The sequence below is a fragment of the Talpa europaea genome (assembly GCF_964194135.1).
Source record: "Talpa europaea genome assembly, chromosome: 7".
Classification (NCBI taxonomy): Eukaryota; Metazoa; Chordata; class Mammalia; order Eulipotyphla; family Talpidae; genus Talpa; species Talpa europaea.
Window position 1 is genome coordinate 22460702 of NC_140074.1, and position 12035 is coordinate 22472736.

General features: G+C 36.7%; 1 protein-coding gene across 2 annotated transcripts in view; it reads right to left on the reverse strand.

The window, feature by feature from the left end:
- ADAMTSL1 (ADAMTS like 1) overlaps positions 1 to 12035 on the reverse strand; it is a gene marked incomplete at both ends in the record, with an annotated part of 350834 nt that overhangs the window by 166984 nt on the left and 171815 nt on the right. The window lies entirely within an intron of this gene.

Below are 12035 nucleotides of genomic sequence, written 5' to 3' on the forward strand. Positions count from 1 at the left end.
GAAATATAACCAAAAGTAGAATGATCTTAGAAATTAAAATGACAAAACAAATGCCAGTTTTGACATGTGAAAAAGAAATTCAGTGACTGCCCCATCTAGTGCTGCTAACCAGTATTAAAGTGAAGGGAGAACCTGATGCCAATTTCACACTAAGGCAGTCTGGGGAGAGCTATATTTAGGGGCATTTTCCAAGTAGCAGACTTCATTTTCTCATGACAATGATGCCCTTTTGGAATTTCTGAGAGGCAGCTGGCCTCTGCAAGAATGCCTAAATGATTTTCCTGTAGAAAATGCTCAGTGCTAGAAGTCGGGGAAGAAAGGCTGACTTCATTAAAGAACACATTTTCCTTTCAAAGAGACTTTATACTCGAAGGAAATTATGCAAGGGATTTGAGTTCCCTCAAAGTTCCAAGGAGTCAGAGACTACTGGGCTCTTTCAAAGCCTGGGACCTCATCTATTTGAATATTCTGTTAAATTCATCTTGCAGTTCTGACCAAGATTTCTCTGATACGGCTCCAGACAAGAACTTAGAAGGAATCTTATTACAGAAGGGGCCCTGTTGTCACTTAACTGTGTTTATTCTTTAACAGTAAAAGAAAAAGTCAGTAGAGAGATAGTTAATAGACCATTTCTAAGAGTACTGGTTTTCATCATCTGCTATTCCCAGACAGTTCAGTCCAGCCATCTTCATCCCAGTGGCCATCTCACACAACTGACCATGCTTTCTTCCTGAAACACTTTTCCTCTTACATGGCACCAACTTCTCCTCATCAGTTCCCTCTTAGTTCACCTTTTTTTGGTCCTCTCCTTTTCTCACACCCTAATCACTGCAATGTCTCAAGGCTGAGTTTGGGTCTGCTGGTTGACACTCCCATCAACACTTCTTAGTGTTCAATACCATCCAAGTACAGGCAACTTACAAGTATTCCATTTTTAGACTAGACTATCTTGTCTAAATAAAATGGCATAGGGAGTCATTTTATAGTTTCAAAGAAATAAACATTAATTTACTTAATCTATCAAAGTTATATAGTACTTTTTATGTGTCAGGCACTATTTTAAGTGCTTTATAAATAGAAGTTGTTAATTCATAACAACACCACGAGAAAAGAATAGTTATTATTTTATTTTAATGTATAGATGAGGAAACTGGGATATAAGGAACACAGTGAAGTTTCCTGCTCTAGACCACCATACATTGTTCTCTCTCATGCTTGACATTTCCACTCTGGTATTTCAAAGGTAGCTCCAACTTAAAAGGTCAAAAATCGAACTGTTCATGTCCTTCCTCAGCAACCTATTCCTCTTCCAATCTTCTCCATCTTAGCAAATTATTCCACTAGCCATCCAACTACTCATAAAAAATTACAAGTTATTATTGCAACCTCAATTTCCTAGATTTCTCATTTCCAAATGATTCCAAATTCTATTAATTCTCCCTCAAAATTGTAATTGAAATTAATTTACTTCTCATCTCCACTACCACCATTTTGTTTTTTAGGAGAAAAGGGCATCTAAAAGTTGAACAGTAACAAATATGTTTTGCATGTTTGGAACAACAGTATGACAGAGTAACTCCAGATGCCATTGTAAACAGTTTGACTAAGATAAACAAGGGGGGTCAGAAAGGAAAAGTCAGATAGGTCATTTACTGGGGAAAACAAAGGTAGATCTGCCTTCGCCCTTGATGGAGGACCAATGGGTATTTTGGTGGTGGACATGATATGGTAACATGGATCTAAAGAGGTATAAACTTATTACTCTAAATTCTATACAGTACTGTAAACCAATGGTCAATTAACAAAAAGAAATAAGGGGATTAGATCTTCCTGGAATAAACCCTATGGAGAGAAGTTTAGATATAAACATCAAAAGCAACCTCTATCTAGTCTACCACTACTTTGATATAACAACAATAATAATAGTTAATATTTACTGATGTGTTTTAGAACTTTTCTATTTATTAACTTATTATCATTTTGACATTGTGAAAAGGGACACAGAGATTATTGACAACCCTTTCAATGGAATGCTAGCACAGCCCAGCAACTTGCAGAGGTTGTCTAATATTATGGAAGCGTGGGTCTTTGTCTCTTGCTAGTCTGTTTGCCACAACATCCATAGAAGTTACCTCGTAGAGGGCTGGTGTCCATGGTGATGGAATTTTACCTTGTAGAAAATATTAACTTGTCTAATTCCAATTCTCATTTGAACTATTAGTTTTAACATCTTAATGGTTTCTTTCAATAATTCAACAATTTGACATGTACTCATTTTATATTTATACAAGTCATAATTCTGCCCCTTTGAAAATTATATTTAAATAGTATTATTCTCATTCCAATTCCAAAGTGATATAATTAAGAATTTCAAAAGTTAAACTACTCAGATTTTTGAAGTTAACATCTATACCACATCTAAGCAATTTTCAGTCCTGAATAACCATAAAAGCCACTGGTTTGTTTTCTTTTTCTGTTACCTATCAATAGTCTTTTTTAAAAACTTTTACATATATTTTACATCATTCTTCCATTTTATACAATGTATGCTTTCTCCTCTCAGGTGTAGTCCCTGTATAAGTCCCACCACCAATTCACCCCTGCACCATCACCATAGTCCCTGGTGCTCTTCCCTCCCCTGTTTTGATCCCTCTCCCTACCCCTCCCCTGCAGAGTTTCTTTGATTTATAGTTGCCTGCTAATTTTGTTTTTTATTATAATTATTTTTTTCCTGATCCCTTATTTGGTTCTCCTATATTCCTCCTATAAGTGAAACCATCCAATAATTTTCTTTTTCCTTCTGGCTTATTTCACTTAGCATAATCCCTTCCAGCTCCATCCATGTTGCTGGGGCTGGTTTATCCAATGGAATATATATATATATATATATATATATACACACACACACACACACACACACACACACACACACACACACACCACAATATATATACCACATCTTCTTGATCTAGTCATCTCTTTTTAGGCATTTGTGTTATTTCCATATCACACCTATTGAGAATAGTGCTGCAATAAACATAGGGGTGCAGTTATCCTTTTGAATTAATGTTTTTTGTGTCCCTTGGGTAAATTCCTAGGAGTGGAATTCCTGGGTCATATGGTGGCTCCATTTTTAGTAGTTTGAGGAACCTCCACAGCTTTCCATAGTGGTTGGACCAATTTGCATTTCTACCAGCGGTGTAGGAGAGTTCCTTTTTCTCCACATACTTGCCAACGTTTGTTGTTTCCTATTTTTTTAATATGAGCCATTCTCACTGGTATAAGGTGGTATCTCATTTTGGTTTTGATATGCATATTCATCAATACATTATTCATGCAGTAGCTAGGGGGGCAGTCTTAAAATGTAAAGCTTTTGATTGTTTCCCACTATACCTTGAAAGAAAGTTAAACTCCTTACTAAGGGTACATTATGTCATTCTTCATCTTCATCTCCTATTCTCCCTTGACCCCCGCCTGCCCAGACACTAGACTCCGACCATTCTAGTCTCCTTATACTACCTTAAATGTGTGTAATTCTGTCCTGATTCAAGGTTTTGTCTTGTGCAGGCCACTTTTGGATGATTCGTCTCCTGGTTCTTAGTTTGGATACTCCCACTTGCCCTTCAGGTCTCAGCCTTTAGAGGATGTCCCTGACCATATTGGGTTCACAATAAGTCCTCTTAGAGCACCTTTACATTTTCTCATAGCAATTTTCAGTCTTTGATAATCAAATCTTTACATAATAACTCCTTCCATCCCTAGACCAACCCTCTATGAAGCAGAATGTCATAATAGGTATTCAACAACTATTTTCAAATTAATAAGTAAATGGGTAAGAAGGCAGATAAATGGGTAAAGAGTTGATGTTATGAATGACTTCTTGGCTTCTCCTTGGATGCAAAGACTGAAACCAAACTAGAAAAAGAAGCAATTGCCTAAAAACTCAAAGAAATGAATTTATAATTCTCAGCGTTAGCATGAGGAAACAAAAATCTTTTCCTGCTGTAGAATTTTCTATGGTCTTTTCGATTGTTTTTGTGCCCAAACTTTTAGTAGCTATCATGGATGTATTCATTAATATTTGTTATATTTATCGTTAGGCACGATGTGCTGGCCTCATTGTATCTTGATAGGGTGCTGGGTTATCACATAGCTTGCGGGAAGTTGAAATTCTGTCTATCATACGTCAATTTAATCTCAATAAAAATTAAATTTTATGGAAGAAAAGGATTTTGTGCAGCTTTTAGCCGGAGGCTGCCTTTGGTAATTTATCTGAGATTTCGGTGTAACACTGCCTCGTCAGACCAGCAGCTACCCAGCAGTGAAGTCTCTGGAGCATTTTGAAGTTGTTTCGAGGTTACAGGGGCCCAAGAAGAGTTCCTATTTTTCTGTCTACCCCATGCATGTTAAAACTTAACAAGCACGGGCCTCCCCAGTGGTGCAGCGGTTGAGCTCTGGGTTGCGAAGCAGCCCGCAGCTGCTGCAGCACTGGTTTGATCCCCGGCCGCTGGGCATGGGTCCCGCATGGCGCTCAGACCTCTCCTGCCATCTGCTGCTCCCCTCAGCAGCGTATTTTGTCGGTCTGCCTGTTCTGTTCTCTGCTCTGGCATTCCTCTCACCCTCCCGCACTTCTGACTGTACCCAGTGCTTGTATAAATAAATAAATATTTAAAAAAAAAAACAAACTTAACAAGCACAGAATTTTGGGAAAAAGGAAAGATAGACCAGACCACTAACTATATGTGGCAGGTACAAATGGAGCCAAAGTACTTTCCTCACAAATGAAAAATGAGAGTATGACACTTGTTTCAGATCATCTCTCTCTCCAATTGCTTTTCTAATTGGTGTGAACAGAACATAAAAGTTTGGTTTTCCTTGAGGCCAGTCTGATTATTTAAAAAGCCATGTCCCATGGACTAAAGTGTCTTTATTGCTTATAAGGTGATTATAGCATTTGTAGTTTTCAGCATATCAGAATTTATTTTTAATGCATATCATTTTCCCTTTTATAAAAATCTATAATCCTGTAAACACAGAATACTTTTCCTGAACCATTTCTTCTTCATATGGGTTGAAATTAATTTATCTTGCAATTTTGTTAAAGATTCTTTCTCTTAATTCCACGAGTTTGGCCAAGTCTTCCAATGAGAAGTCCAGTTCACTAAAATGACCTTAATGGACTTAACATATATTGTGGTGACAGTGTCCATACTTTATTCTGGCACACAAAGATCCTACTAATTTGTCTTTGTCACTCTCTAGGGCTCAGCCTAGCAGTAGTTCAGATTTAGTTTTCTGAAAGTAGCTATAGAATGTGCAATAAGTAGAGACTGTAGAAAGGGCTGAAAATTTTAGAACTTCATGGTTTGCAATAAAGCCTTTACAAATGACTACATAAAAATAGCTGTCTTCTCTCTTGAATTTGTTACTGAGTTTTCTGTCTCAGTGCATGCTGGGAGAAATCTATGGGAATTAACTCTAACTCAAAGTCAAGAGAGGATGCTTTTCTACTTAAGTATTTTCTAAACTTTCCTCATTAAATTTTACAATTCTTTACAGATCCCTTTTTATTCAAATAAATGAATCTTTTTCCCTTAGTATACACTGAGCTAAATTCAAAGTCTGATGCTCATAACTGAGTCTTCAAAGAGGCTTATACAAGACGTATACAAGACAGGCAGTGAGGGGACTCAGCTGCAGAAACCCGAGCTGAATTCTGGGTGAAAGTAAGTTTCTTATTCACATGCTCTTAGATATAACATGTATGAGGAAAACACAGTAGCTACCTCAATTTTTCCATTTGTACATGAGTGATTGTTAAACATTTTTATTCCTTTAAAGGTTCTCCAGGAAGATGGATGATGTAACCACAGTGAACATAGACAGCCTCCTGCATACTAGGTACTATACATATAATAACTCAATCCTCACAATAACCCTGGGAAGTAGGCATTTTTATCATGCTAATTTCATGAGGAAATTGAAGACTTTCAGGTAAGTGACTTGCCCAAGGTCTGCAGTTGCTAGTGGGGGACCAAGAGTTTCACGCGGGCAGTCTGTCTCTGGAGCCCACACCGGTCACCGCTATATTCTTAGCAGCTTTGCAAGGAGGTGTGACCAACAATGACACTGCTTGTACCTTCTTTGAGGGTATAAATACACAGACTCATTCCCAACAACTCACACAGTTGGCACCATGATGTAACTGAAAATACAGTAAAATTTTAAGTAATTTTCTGTGGCTTCTGTAGCCTATTTCCTGCATATAGGTTAGAATCACTGTGGTACACATATTGATACAAAATATCTTATTATGTGCTATGTAAAAAGACCCAATAATCTTTCCTGAAGTACTAGTTTTGGAGTCACTATCAGATTCACATAAGTCCTATCATATCTCGTCAAATATTACTTCACATCAACAACACTGCTCCCCCCATGACATCTTTTCAGAGCCTATTACATTCTTCTCTAATTTATTTCTAATGTTTGTACATTGCCATGTTCAAGACTAACTCTTCTGATATTTTGCTCAGAGAAAATCATGGCAGTAGAGTTTGGGAGAGAATTGAATACATAATTCTCCTATAGTCCTTTTCGAATGAATAACACTATCATGCTGTGCTGTGCAGACCCAAACATCAAATGACATCTTAAAAAACAGCTTAGTCTGTGCACAATTGGGTAATATTCAACACTTTGATCCAAATCCCATAATTCTTGTGATAAGAAGGCACTCAAGATTTCTTAAGGGCAAAGACTATTTGGTTTATTTTTACTATATCTATACTTGGCACCAAGTATGGCACAGAACAAGTGACTTATGAGTAAATTTAGCTTCTTTTATTAGGAGGTATGAAAACTTAGCAGACCCAGGGATTCTTTTAAGTCATCTAAAGTACATAATCAGACAGAGAACTTACATTAAGCATTCTGTGGCTGTGGATGATATAAGGTATGAGAATGAGTAGACGGGGTGGAGAAGACAAAAGGAAGAAGCTGGAAGTGACGGAGGTCAGGACTGTGGCAGGAATTAAGGCAGATTCAGTCTGGCCTGAACTGAGTGAGGCCTTAGCTCTGTCATGTACCAATTCTCAAAAGTAAACGCTTTTTTAAGCTTCTGATTCCAATGTCAACCTGATTCTGCTTGAACGTCCTTTAGGTTAGTTTAATGACTTGCAAATTGTGTTTAAATTTCTTGATCCGAGGTGAGATGGCTCGATTTCTTAAGAAATACATCTGTTTTTAAGTATATACAAGATAACTCCTTTTTACTTTCTGTAGTTTGAGATTCATGACGATAATGTAATTCAGACATCTTGTACTTAAGGATTTGAACAGCAAAACTATCTGGATCCATTACTGATGTTTGAGTCTCTAAATATTCTTTGAGGGAACACATAAAAACACATGTCACACAATTAACATTTCTTTTACATTTCATTAACATTTCATTTTAAAAAAATGAATTTACATTCTTACCCACTAAGTTTAGCCATCTACATTCTCAGACAACTTGTTGGATATGGAATAATGTAAACTTATGCTTAGATATTACATATTTAAATACTATTTTGAACAAGGTAAACAAGACAGTTAATGACTACAGGATCACCATGGTGACTCTCACTGGTCTGTCTTTCTGTATCTAATTCCTTGTGGGTTCTGTTCACGCAGATGCATGACAGGAATTTCCCTTTGCTTCTTACTGAATCAGCCCCATCACTAAGCTGATGCCATCTGGCATCCAGATACTACTGCTGCCTTCTGCCTGCCTGTTTTCCTCTTTCTTTTTCCTTTTTTTAAATGACTCACACCAAGGTTATTTATGGCAATAAATTTAAGGCCTGAGTTTTTCGTTGAAGCAAAAAATATTTTCCTAACTATGTAGTAAGTCTATGACCTGAAAATCCAGTAAGATAACATTTTCAAAAACTGTATTATTTTTTATGGAGGTGCCATTGGCTTACAATACTGTATGATTTAGAGGTAGAGGGTCACACTTCTTCAGCTCTTGTTACAACACCACACCCACCACCATGGCACCCAGGGTTATTCACCATAGTCCACTGGGCTCCCTTTCCACCCCATCCTCCCCTTCTGTAGTCTCAACTTCACAGTCATTTCTAAAATCGCTTTGGTTTAGTGTTGTCTGCCCCTTTGTTTCTTTATATTCCACATATTAATGAAACCATCCAGTATTTGCCTTCCTTCTTCTGACTCATTTTGCTTAGCATGATGCCCTCCCATTCTATCCATATTGTCACAAATGACAAAAAATTTCCTTTTTTTTCCTTGCTGTCTGGCATTCTATGTACATCAATCTTAATCAATTTATCTGGTATTAGGCACTTAGGCTGTTTCCATAATTGACTATTGTAAATAGTGTTGCAGTGAACATAGGAGTGCACATCCCTTTGTAAGAGTGCTTTTGTAATCTTCAGGTAGATACCTAGATGTGGAACTGCTGGATCATCTAGTAGTTCCATGTGTAATATTTTGAGAAACCTCCACGCTGTCTTCCATAGGGTCTGGGCCAGTACACATTTCCATCACCAGTGAACAACAGTTCCTTTTTCTCCATACCCTCACCAGCACTTGTTCCCAGTGTGGTTGCTATAGGCTATTCTTATGGATGTGAAGTGGTATAAAAACTCAAGATTTTTTTAATATAAGATCAAGGTACAAAGGACCACCCATCCTACCTTCAAGAGGACAATACAGTTAAGGCTCGCCTCCCGGTATGTGCCAGGGTTGGATGGAGGGATGGCTGGTTAAACAGACTGTATTGACCTTCTGTTGCCCAAAGGAATCACCCATCCCCTATCGCTTATTCTAAGCCATCTAAAAAGAACTCCTTACAACTGAAACAGATCTGAGAAGAAACTGGCTTCTCTATGTGACCCATTAGTTTCTCCCTCCCCCTCCATGGGATAACTTGATTCAGAGAGCAGAAAGTGCAGAAAGAGAAAGGCAGAACACTGGGAGCATCCAGCACTTACCTTTTTTTTAACGCCTGCTGCCCTTAACAAATTACACCTTCTAGGGCATTTGTTGGAATGTCAGTGGCCTGAAGGAGTTAAGGAAATGAACAATTTCCTTCCTATTCCAAATCAGATCAGACTTTTAAAGAAGGCCAGCTGAATAACTTCCTGTATAGCAACAGTAGACAAGCTGTCTTTGCAAGGCCTAGAGATCACCATAGTATCATTTTTCCTCAAGAAATTAAGTTGTCAAAGTGGTCATAATGTGTACATGGCTTGAGGTGGTTATGATGTGTATGTATACCTCTCAACAAAGACTGAAAGTAAAGTATAAAAAGAGGAGACGGGATATCGAAATAAGAAACTTCTTTAACTTCTACATGATGAATGCATGCAATTGTCCCACTGTAGTAGTACTTAGTAGTTCTGCTCTCTCACCAAATAAAAGTAAACTTTTGAAGGTTTTCAAAATACCTGAAAGCTATTACCATATATTTGGCAGTGAGAAGCAATAAGCTGAGTTCATCTGGCATCTAAATGACATGTCCTAAACCTAACAATACTTTTATCAGCTGAAGGCAACTTCAGAAACACAGAATAGCAAGCAGAAGAAAATCCCCTCATATTCCTTTTCCCACCTTTCAAGTGTTAGAGTGCCACTGCTCTTACTTAGAAGAATGTACCTCTTAAGAATCTTATTATTTGAATAAATCTGCATCACTCTATAATTCCAGAGTGCTAGCCAACTATTTTTTTCATTTTGGCATTATCAAAAGTACCTAATATTCAACAAGACTATCTTCATGTGCTTCATATGTGAAAGGGTTTAAGGCAATTATTTTCTTATATTATTTAATGAGACAGGCTGGTGATAATATTTTCATTTTATATAAGGAGAAATAAATGATATTTTCACTTTTACTCTACAACTCTCCATGTTAGCTGGAGCCAAAGTCGGTGATAATAGTTCTGGACCACTGTTCTACTTCTCTGCAGCAGTTTAGAAGTGACAGCCACAGCTTCTAAACATGACCATTTAATTTAAGCAATGTGAGTCTCTTTGGTCGGGAGAAGGAGCAACTTGCTGACAGTACATCATCTTTTCATTAGGCTACGGAGAGTAATTATAGGTTGCTACATACATTTAGAACCAGTCTATGTGGTTTTTAAAAAGAATGAATTAAGACCATGCAAAATTGTATTTTTTAAATTCAAAATCAGTAGAAAAAATAATGTGACACGTAGCACTTTCCCTAGGTTCAGTGCACTAAACACGAAAAGTATATTAAAATGTGGAAACCATATACGTTTCATTACATTACTCTACAGCTGTCATTTATTTCACTTTGGTATAAAAGTAATTATTGTTCTGAGCAGAATAGTATACATTTCCTTTACCTGGCACCAGCACTCCAATTACAATCTACTTCAATTCAGATTAATCATGCCAACATGGCAATTCTATTACACTGAGAGTAAAATTTAATAATCTATTATATATGGCTATAGTTTCAATGGCTAAACTATGTGTTTAACTACTTTAGGGATTTTATTAAGATTAAAAGTTAAGCATAATGCATGCTAATCAGACCTTTAGTGGAAAGCACTCATTACAAAATATGGTTGACCAAGTCTCTGTAATGCTCCTGCATAAAGCATTAAACTCTACTAACAGCTTTCATTTGAGAAGTATCTAATAATAGGAAAGATGTTTAATTATTGATGTAAGATATTCTGATTTAATTTCATCAGTCATAATGCAATATAATGTATAAGATTATGATTTAGATAACATAACAAAATGTAGTATACCAGGGAGTAGAGTGTTTATTTAGTTAAACTACATATGTGGTTTTAAACATACTAAACCTAAGAATACATACAGGGAATAACTAGCTCTAATTACATGGCAATGTTCTGTTTCTTAATACAGACACAGAAATAGGACCTTAGTGGATTAGAGAGTTTATACCCCTCTAAATGAACTGCTTACTTCCTCTCTAGCAGCAAGAAGCTCTGCAAGCCAGGTACTGGCAGGAGAGAGATAAAATGTTTTAAGTATTCATATATTCATGCAAAGGTTGCTTTGTGATCTTTAACCACTGCCTTTCCTTCAAAGTTCTGCAATGATTAGTTGCTTTTTCTTAAAGAAATAGAAAAAGGTGCTAGAGTAACTTTATGGTACAGACACACTTGTTGTCTTATCCTTTTAAATAAGAAAAGCATTACCTAATGTACATATATTTTTTGGTGAGTTTGTATTGTGGAAGGTACACCATTTTGTGAATGGTATCCAGTCAACCACGTGACTGGATTTCATTCCTTTACAGATGAACTTTGGTCATCATAACAATCTTCATTTTGGGTTGCTTCTTCAATCATTTGCTGTGTGGGGTGTGATTCAGTAACACAATTTGTGTCCTGGCAAACCATGTCAGATTTAGATTCAAACAAGATGAATATGGGAAAATTCTCAATTGCTTTTGAACATGCACATGACAGTGTTAATTTATATCTCTAGTCATTTTCAAACCATAGGTTGAATTTGGAAACCATTTCATATCCTACATGCTATACTGTGAGCTCCTGGGGGGTGGGTAAACATGTCTTATGTACCAAAATATAGCACGGAATCTATCTTGTATTAAATGACTTAATCTGGAAAAAAATATCTGAGGACTTCCTTTGGTGATAGATGAAATTCATCAATAAAATGTCTTCCCTATCTGTAAAAACACTTCAATAGGTATATCTGCTGTTTTTGTAGTGAAATCAATATAGAGCTGTCAATCTACTCTTGTTTTGTCTTCCTTGTTTTCTCTGCTGAAGCATTGAGAAAATTTCTGCCTGATGGTCTTATAAATTGCATTGTTTTATCAATAAAAAATGGTAACACTGAGCAGGTATTGGGCCCATAATCAAGTAAGGCAGAAACCTGGCATCCTACTGATAATCAAAACCAGCCAATAAAGGAAGAAAAGCTAATAAACTGCTTCATAAGTATTTTAATTTTTGTGAGTGACAATTTTAGAAATCTGAAAGATAACGAAT